Genomic DNA, 10,630 nt, shown 5'->3' on the forward strand with positions numbered 1-10,630 from the left:
TGAATTTTCTATGTAGGATTGTCATAGATAAACGTGTCATTAATATTTTAGTATTATACTGGAGTAGGTATTTGAAAAAAATAGGTGGCAGGCAGGGACCGCCTTACTGTAGGTAGTACCTTCTGTAGGTGCCCCCTCTCCTATATGGGGTACTTACAGTGTAAAGTAATAACATATAGTTACTAATTATCAGCATCATACAGGATGGTGCTAATATAACAGTGTTATATGTTTGCCAAATAAAACTTCCATTCAGTTGTCTAAATAACCATACTAATCAATGCCACCACCACCAAAAGCTGCAAAAATAGTATACTGTACAATGCCTAATTAGCAGTACCACACATTTTCTAAGTAAATGCCACCATACAGTGCTCAAATAATACCAACACATGATGACCAAATAATAGCTTCATATAGGAAGTAATCTAATAACAAGCCCATACAATGTCTAAATAATACCACTATATAATTAATGCTTGTCGTCACAAGTCTCAGACCAGGTAGTTGATGGTGATCGCAAAGACCGGTCATGGTGGCAGAACCTTAATTCAAGGGTGGCAAATCTTTCTAGGAAAGTCTCTTGAGGAAGGCTGACAACAATGACAATCAATCATGGTAAAATCACAGTTGTTGACTTCAATCAGTTCCTATGAAGTCTAATGAACGTTCCAATACAATTTTATCCTAAATTTTACCTAATTTGACAGTGTTTTTCTGTCGCCATGTAGCCTAAATATGAATAAATAAATAAATTATACAGAACCCCCAATAAACGTGTCAGACACAGTACCCCCATTGATAATGAAATAATACCTTGAGGGGTAGAAGTCTTTGACAGACGGTGGCAGCAGGATTAGAGCAGCCAGTGAACACTGGTAGTCAATTAGTGGCGTGCAGAGAAACTTCTGTTTCTGAAATCCGGGCATGCCAGGAATCAGGACGGGGACGAGGAATATGCGAGGGTAGGCAACCACCTAGGACGACTCTTCGCTGCAGGCAGTGGGGCACGTGTATATATATATATATATATATATATATATAAAAAAGGAATCTATCGCAACGCTGTTCTATGAGCGCCTCCCTACGCAGACTGATGTAAGTGCAAATCAACCAAAGAGCACTTCCATCAGCCTGAGTAAGAAGAGAAAAACTTTGGTACAGGAGGACCGAGCAGTGAGCACGGCTGACATAACTCACCGCTCCTTGCTCCCCGGTTTTCTTCTGGCCTGGACTCTTGTGTTCTCCCCAAAAGCAATATATTCTCATACCTATATGTAAACTAGAATTCCACTAGACAAAAACAGGAGATCTATCCAAACAGATAAAACTGCAACCCTGAAAAAGACAGGCGCTTCGACCAGAAGAAGACCGGGGAGCAGTGAGTATCTACCACCCAGCACCTCTCCCTAGCCCAGCTGCTGAGCAATTTACCACCATTCTATCCTCGGCATAGCTGCACTTTCATGATAATCTCTAGGCCTTTTTTTTAATTTACCAATATATATATGGCTGATTTACTAAAATTTATTTTTTGCTTTAATCTATCAATCTGAGAAAATGCAGTTTACTATCATAAGTAACAAGGGATAACCTATAGGATTCAATTGGTATCAAAATAATAGCTAGGATAATTGTTTCTTGCCTGCAGTAAAACCTAGTAGCCAAATTCAAAGGTTCCTGGGCAAAAATTAACATCAACATTGATACTTATGAAGTACTTGCAGAGAGAAGGCCAATCCCTGATCTGAACATTCTGGGATCTAATTAATTTTGGGGGTCTGCTCTGGTGTCTGATTAATTTAGGGGTCTGGTCTGGGGTCTGATTCATTTTGTGGTCTGGCCAGTTATCAGGAGAAGTCGTCATGATGGTCTGGGCCGGATGCAGAAATAAAGAGAATACGCCATCTGTTAACCACTAAATGCTATTAGTGGTAGCATGCACCTGTCCCTTACTGATGGGGGGGCGCAATTTGCAGAATCTGCCTAGAGCACCAAAATAACTTGTCCAGGCCCTGCCAGGAATATTCCAATGCATGCCACTTGTTGCTTGCATGCCGAGGGTTCGCCGCCTGTGATCTTATTATAACTGCCTATTTCCTTTTTGTGCACAGGGAAGAAATGCATAAAATAATGGGTATCAGTCAGAGAGATTAGTAGCTGTCTGTGGTGTTTCTCTGTAAACCACACTTTATGTATGTTCCTAAATGTCATCAAAGACGGACTGTTCTCCATTTTTCTATAAATTGTTTCTCAACAACTATTATGGGAATTCCTACATTTTGCCGTGAGAAAGGCTGCCGTGAAAAATTTCCATATTTCCTACCATTAGCAGACTTTAGACCAACAAAAAAGGGGACCTATATACAACCACAGCAATTTTGATATTAATTTACCTTGAATGGAGCTGTGCTATAGCTCCCTGCACAGCTAATGCTCCTATAGTGTGAAAACTGTCACCTCAGGATCAGAAAGTTATGTAATATCCTAGCGATATGCCGTCACTATCTGTGATGGAAAATCCAATTAACTGTAGCTGCAGTGTTTTAAAATATAAAATAAATACTATTTTCATTTTTTTCTTCCCCACCTTCTAAAAGCCATAACTTTTGTATTTTTCCGTCAATAAAGCCATATGAGGACTTGTTTTTTGCAGGACGAGTTGTAGTTTTTCACGGTACCATTTATTGTACCAAATAATGTATTAGGAAAATGGGAAAAAAATATTTGTGGGGTGGAATAGGAGAAAAACAGTGATTCCTTAATCTTTTGGGGACTTTCATTATTACGACTTTTTTTACGGTAAATATGGCACGTTAACTTTATACCACTGGTCAATGTGATTACGGCGATACCAAACTTATATAGTTTTTATATGTTTTACTACTTTTACAAGGAAGAAACATGATTTTTTTTATTTTTCCATCGATTGAGCGGTGTGAGGGCTTATTTTATGCGAGGTGAGCTGTACTTCTATTGGTACTATTTTGGGCTACATGAGACTTTTTGATCACTTTTTATTTCATTTTTTTTGTGGCAAATGAAGTGACCAAAAAACAGCGATTACAGCATTTTACATTTTTTTTACGGCGTACACCGCGCAGTTTAAATAATGGTATATTGTAATAGGTCGGTCTTTAATGGACGCAACGATGCCAATTTTCACGGACGCAACAATGCCAATATTGCAGTATATTGTTGTATATTGTCATTTTTAAAGGGCTCCTGTTAAGCCCTGATAGAGGCAGGGCTTAACACGAGATGAAGAAAGGCAGTCCTCGGGGCCTTCATTAGACCCCTGGGCTGCCATGACAACCATCGGCACCCACTGATTGTATCACAGGGGGGGCACGATGAGCTTTCAGAGGGGGGCGCCCCCTCTTTCTAACATCTTAGATGCTGCGGTCGTGATTGATTTAAGGGGTTAAACGGCCAGCAACAGCGTGATCACTGTTCCTGGTCTTTAGTCCCGGGTGTCAGCTGTAATACACAGCTGACACCCTCTGCATACAGAGCGGACTCAGGGATAAGCCCGCTCCAAACATCACTTCCCGCACCATGACGTGCTATTTAGTCATGGTGCGGGAAAAGGCTAACTGGATGATGCCTTTAGATATGGTATTTAATTAAGTGAATAGTAAAATCACTGTAACTGTATAATATCCTCTATGTTAAAAAGACTCCCTGATACCTCTGTTCTCCATAAAATCTACCCTTACAGTAGCCCCTTATGTTGGCGATGCCATTAGGCTTCTGGCCCTTACCGACATATTTGGTGAGATTATGATAAGATTAAGCCATTTTGGATGCAAATCCAATCTCTTCTGTCTCACATATGTTATCACTCGGTCCCACTTACTCAAAAAATATAATATTTTTAAATGTTGGTCCTTCACTCCCCAGGGGTTTCCCCAAGCTCCTTTTTCTAAACCTTCTGGGTATGGAAAAATCCCTCATCCCATTACACCGGGCCTCGGCTACACCTCCTTCAATTAGTCATTGGCTGTCAAACGTTTCTCAACTAGCTAGAATGGAGAAATTGTCATACTTCGTGTTGTATAACCATCAAAAATGTAAGATTCTTTGGCAACCATGGTTTGAGTTCTGTGAGAATGCATCTCATAGGCATCTTTGGGCTGATCCTCCTCCCACTTAGAAGCCTTTTGTATCCTTGTCAATTTCTCCTTTATTTTACATTCGCTCTATTTTTATATTTGTGTCAGTCCTATACTAGCCTGTAGTTTATAGCTTGCATTTTACTTAGTTTAGTCTTCATGTCCTGGAAATGTATTACTATATTCTGCTGTTAGTAATTTTGTATGACCACTAATGATCTATTAATGCTCAAAATTGTTATTGTGACTTGTGCTCAAGTCGACCTATCGGTTGTGATTTGTATTTTTGAAAAATTTAATAAATCGTTTTTTCAAAGAAAAAGACTTCCCAAATTTGAAACATAAGAACCATGAATGCATAGACAGAGGGTATTCATTCACACATACATCTATACAGAAGCATCAATAGACTGGATATATACACTAAAGGTTATAAAATCAGCTTTTGCATACACTCTGCTGTATGGACATATGTGTGAATGAATACCCACTGTCCACGCAATTGTGGTACTTAAGATATAAATCAGGGAGTCATTTTAACATGAGGAATATTGCAAAGTGGCAACAATTTTTCTGTATTGATAGCTAAAGCATAACCGCTGTTTACATACATATTCACCACCCTCTCCAAAATGTCACTTGGTTCAGCCTCTCACATGGAGAATGGACCTTGTAAAAAAAATTACCATTATATTAGTGTACCTATAGGCCGAATAACTATACTGTGCGTTCAAAAGGCATTCCTCTTATCCATCTTTACTGCCCAGCCCCATTCAATGGACTTGTGATCCCCTTCTGTTGCTATCATGTTTCCATACCTCCCAACTTTGGAGTGTTACAAAGGGGGACAACGGATGCGGCATGTGTAGCGCGTCACTTCAATTTTTATTTTAAGCCATGCCTCTAATCCCACCCAATCCTCGCCCATACACACCCGGTTCAGCCCACACAGTATCATGCCAAACAGCTGCCCCCACACTGTATAATGCCTTCTAGCTGCCACCATACAGTATAATGCCCCCATAGCTGCCACCATACAGTATAATGCCTCCATAGATGCGCCCATACAGTATAAAGCCAAGACAGATGCCCCCATGCAGTATAATGCCCCAACAAATTCTCCCATGCAGCATAATGCCCCATAGCTGCCCGATGCAGCATAATGCCCCCATAGCTGGCCCCATACAGTATAATGCCCCCATACAGTATAATGCCCATACAGATGCCCCATATAGAATAATGACCCCATACAGTATAATGCCCCATAGCTGCCCCTACAGCTTAATGCTCCCAAAGCTACCCCATACAGCATAATACCCACATAGCTGCCCCCATACAGTATAATGCACCCTAGCTGCCCTTATAAAGTATAGTGCCCTATAGTTGCCCCATACTGTAGAGAGCCCCCCTAGCTACCCCTATACAGTATAATACCCCCCTAGCTGCCTTTATACAGTATAGTGCCCTATAGCTGCCCTATACTGTAGAATGCCCCCACAGCTGCCCCATACAATATTATGCCCCTATAGCTTTCCCCATACGGTATAATGCCCCCATAGCTGCCACCATACAGTATAATGCACCCTTAGCGGCCACCATACAGTATAATGCCCCCACAGCTGTCCCATATAGTATAATGACCCTATAGCTTCCCCCATACCGTATAATGCCCCCATAGCTGGCCGGAGATTCTGCTCCAGGATGAGCCCCTGGTGTCACTGTGCATATATGGACAGTGACCTCAAGGGTTCCACCTAGGAGCGGAATCCCCAGCCAGAGCGTCGGCAACAGGGATTTGGTTCTAGGAGTAGTCACTGATGTCACTGTCCATATATGGACAGTGAAGTCAAGTGCATCCCCAGGCACATCGCTTAAAGTAGCGCTGTGCCCGGGGAGTCCTCAGCATGCGGGGGAGCTCCCTCTGCTCCTCTGCTCTGAACTAAGGCAGAAGCAGGGAGCTGACGGATCCCTGTCCTACTGAATCCGGGTTGGTTTGGATGTTTATTATATGGAGGGTTACATTAGTGTGGATTATATGTAATGATTTTTCATATTGTTGCATAACTAGCAACATATGAAGCCCGCAGTCCCACAGGGGCCCAGACTGTCTGGCGCCACCTTTAATTGAATCTGCATTGTCAGGACACAGATACAAATTAATATAATGGTGGAGTAGGGGGCTTTCAGCTCCCTGCTATACCACTCACTGACTCCTGACATCGGCCCAGGATGGGGCGATACAGTGACGTCATCGTGCCTGCCTGCGCCGAGCCTCCGACTGCACAGACCAGAAGAGGCCTGAACAGTGATGTGGTCTTTTCATCATGGGAATGATAGTAGATGAGCATTACTGTAATTATTTTAAGGGGCACTATGGAGAGCCATTACTACTGTGAGGGAGCACTAAGGAGGCATTACTACTGTGTGGCGGGCACTAGGGGGCATCACTACTGTGAACAGGGCACTGTGGGTATTATTACTGTGAGGAAGGCACCAAGGGGGCATAATTACTATGTGAGGGCACTAAGGGGCATCCTTATTAAATGAGGGCACTAAGGGGGCATCCTTACTATGTGAGGAGATTAAGGTGGCATACTTCCTGTGTGGGGGCACTAAAGGTGCATAATTAGTCAGGGGGCACTAAGGGGGCATCCTTACTCTGGGAGCACTATTAATGTGAGGGGGGAAAAAGGGTTGCGTAATTTCTATGTGGGGGCACTAAGGGACAAACTTGCTGTGTGGGTGGCACTAAGGGGGCATAATAACTCTGAGGGGGCATCCTTACTGTGTGAAGTGTATGAATGGGGAATTATTACTGTGAAGGAGTATTATGGGGGAATCATGACTGTGTGGGGGACACTGTTACTGTGTGATACACAAAAAGGGCACTATGAAAGTGTGTGAAGCACTATTATTGTGTGGGGACATTATTAATGTGTACCACACAAAGGGACGCTCTAATACTGTGTGGGGCACTGAATGGCACACTTTTACAACTTGGGTCACCACATGTTTGCTGCTATTTTTTGCCCAGGCCTGCTGTTTACTGACAATCTGGTCTGTGGAAGAATCCTGCAGTAAAGTAGGGAGAGGCAAAAGCAGAGGTGGGAGACTTAATAAGAATGTGTTCTCCGTCAGCCAAAGAAAGCTCCTCATTTTCGTGCCTCCCCTTCAAAGTTTTTTTCTTCCCTGGAATCACCACTAAGGCCCAACCAGAAGAGGTTTAAACCATGTGGTGCCTGCCCCTTCATTTTGATAAACAGCCAGGCCCAAGTACTAGCTGTCAAAAAAACAAAAACATCCAACACCCATATCTGACATATGGAAAAGTAACTGCTCCCTTAAACTTAGAGGGGTTTTCCAGTTTTATGTTAATAAAGCTTAAAGAGGCTCTGTCACCAGTTTATAACTGTATTATCTCCTATATAATCTAATAGGCGCTTTAATGTAGATAACAACAGGTTTTTTTTTTAGTTTTTTTATAAGCATTTATTTTTGACCAAGATATGATCATTTTTAGTTTTATGCTAATTTGTTCTAAATGCCCAACTGGGCGTCTTTTTTATTTTTCACCAAGTGGGCGTTGTAAAGAAAAGTGTATGACGCTGACAATCAGTGTAATACATTTCTCTTCATTCATGCCCAGTTGGGCATTTAGAACAAATTAGCATAGTACTAAAAATGATTATAACTTGGTTAAAAATTATTATTTTTAAAAATAAAAGCCACGGTTCTTATCTACATTAAAGCGCCTATTAGATTAAGTAGGAGATAGGGGAGTTATAAACTGGTGACACAGCCTCTTTAATGACTGTATAAATGAAAAGTTATACAACTTTCTAAAATACTTTGTTTTAATTCTTCCTTTTTTAAGATATTTGTTTGCAGTCAGTAATTGAGAACACTGGGTCAGATTTATTATTAATGATTTAACGATAGAGAGCCTTAAGCAAAAGGTGCTCAGCTGAAGAGGCACCACATTTTTTAATGAGGCGCACGCTGTTTGATAAATTTGGCACGTTAGACTTCGTTCCCTTCTGTGCCTCACCTATTTGGTGGTATGCTTTAGGCCAGTATTCTATGCGACAAAACTGACTCACGCCAGTTATTAAATCTGGCGCATATTATGATTCAACAAATCCACGGCTAAACTATAAGCTATAAACTTCTAATAAAAGCAGTGAATGCTACCTTTGCACCCCTATAGCTAAGCCCCTGCACTCAATTACTATACATAAAGATTCAGGAGAAGTCAAGTCTTCATTTTTAGCTGGAGGTATATTTTAATGTTAATATGGGAAATATTGATGGTGATGATGATGGTGTTGTCTAAACCAATATAACATTTTGCTGCATAATATTTGGGAATCTATTAGAAAAGTTAGATTGTTTTTTAAACATTGAATACATTGAGCATAAGGTCAGAGTGATATGATAACATTGGGTATGAGTAGACGCCCTTATGACTTTCATAGCCCACATACAGCACGATGACAACAGAAACCCTTTTATTTTTACACCGTTGCCCAATCTGTTTTACATTCCCCATTACAGTTTAACGCTCATTGTACATGATGGTGGAAGAGTTCAATGCTTCACTAGGGCTATCTTCTACCAGATGTATTCTAAATCTACAGTATTTCAAATAAATCTTTACTAACCTAACTGATATTTTTGTATAATAATGTCTTGGAGACTGCATTACTACACATTTAATATACATACGTTTTCACGTACAAAATGTGTTGAAATGTCTGTACTATTATACAAGTATTTAATGCCTATTTTCTACAGCTATACAATGGAAGATTACATTTGCTGGATTAAAAGCAGACCCTTTAACCAACCCCTCCCCCCCCCACACACACGTCAATAAATCATGTATAGAGGTACTGTATATCATAAAGAAGTAATCTTACCTTTTTTAATCTTCAGAAAAGAGTTAAGTCCAGTAAGCTGCTGCTTCTCGTGCTGCTGCAAAATCTTCTCTGTGTGATAACTGTAAGTAGCTTAAAAGTTCCTGTGTTAAGAGGAAGTGGATAATTGAAGAAACAAGATCATTAACAGTCTGATAGCAATAGACATGCATCACTGTACTGAAAAAAAAAAATTAAGCAGCAGTCCTTGTTGCTCTCTGCTCTCAGACCTAGGCATTCAGAAACTACATAGAAGTTTCAAGTTCACTCAGATGAAAAGGAATACATAAACAGGTTTTTCTGACCCTTAAAATACACTTGCCAGTGGCTTCAAATGTAAAAAATAAAATTAGAATATTCTCATACCTTCCAACCGTCCTGGACTCATCGGTACTGTCTCAAATTACGGGCAGTGTCCCACTGTCCCGGGCAGCTGTGGGAAGGCCTAGTCTCAACTGTATCTGCGTCCTTAGGACGCAAAGAAAGTTGAATTCAATGTTCAATTATGTCGGGCTTTCAATTATGGAGTTCCCACAAGAGCAACGCAAGCTCTCTGGCCAGGGACTCCTGTCTTGGGAAAGCCCTTGACATCAATGTTCATATATAGACAGTGATGTCAGTGGCACTTCCAGGAGCGGAATCCCCGTCCAGGGCATTGCCAACGCTCTGGCCGGGTACTCCGGCATCTCAAAGCCCCAAACATCGCTGTCCATACATGGATAGTGATTTCAGGGGCTCCCTCCAGGAGCGTAATCCCTGGCCAGAGCATTGCCGGGGATTCCGCTCCTAGAGGGAGCCTCTGTCCAAGAGCGGAATACCCGGCCAGGGCGTTGCCAACGCTCTGGCCGGGGATTCCGCTCCTAGAGGGAGTCCCTGAAGTCACTGCCTATATATGGACAGTGACATCATGGGCTTCTCCATGAGCGAAATCCCCGGCGAGAGCATTGCTGACGCTCTGGCTGGGGATTCCACTCCTAGAGGGAGCCCCTGACATCACTGCACAGACATTAAGGGCTCCCTTCAGAAGTGGAATCCCTGGCCAGAGCGTAGCCGACATTCTGTCCTGGGATTCTGCTCCTAGAGGGAGCACCTGACGTCATTGTCTATATATGGATAGTGACGTTAGGGGCTTCTCCAGGAGCAGAATCCCTGGCCGGCGATTCTACTCCTGGAGAAGCCCCTAGCATCACTATCCATATATGGACAGTGACATTAGGGGCTACTCTTGGAGTGGAATCCTCAGCCAGAGCATTGCCGACGCTCTGGCCGGTGATTCCGCTCCTAGAGGAAGCCCCTGACATTGCTCTCCATATATGGACTGTGACGTCTGGGTCTCATCCTGGAGCGGAATCCCCGACCACAGTGAGGCCAATGCTCTGGCTGGGGATTCCACTCCTAGAGGGAGCCCCAATGGCGCTAACTACAGGGGGGTAGCACTATCTACAAGGGGTGGTGCTATCTTCAAGGGGGTGTGGCACTATCTACATGGCCATTGCGGCACTGTCTACATGGGCACTGTGAGTGGTACTATCTACATTTGCGCTGTGGCACTATCTATGTGGGCCCTTGCACTTTTTTATGTGAGCACTGGCACCATAT

The 10,630-nt window shown here is 42.4% G+C and overlaps 1 protein-coding gene across 1 annotated transcript in view; it reads right to left on the reverse strand.

Annotated features, from left to right (window-relative positions):
• CD53 (CD53 molecule) overlaps window positions 1-9,099 on the reverse strand; it is a 51,977-nt gene extending 42,878 nt beyond the window's left edge. The window contains exon 1 of the mRNA XM_075850740.1: window positions 9,035-9,099. The gene's annotated coding sequence lies outside the window, so the exon portion shown is untranslated. The remainder of the gene's footprint in view (window positions 1-9,034) is intronic.
• Between the last annotated feature and the right edge of the window lie 1,531 nt (window positions 9,100-10,630).

This window comes from Rhinoderma darwinii, chromosome 2, assembly GCF_050947455.1.
Source record: "Rhinoderma darwinii isolate aRhiDar2 chromosome 2, aRhiDar2.hap1, whole genome shotgun sequence".
Taxonomy (NCBI): domain Eukaryota; kingdom Metazoa; phylum Chordata; class Amphibia; order Anura; family Rhinodermatidae; genus Rhinoderma; species Rhinoderma darwinii.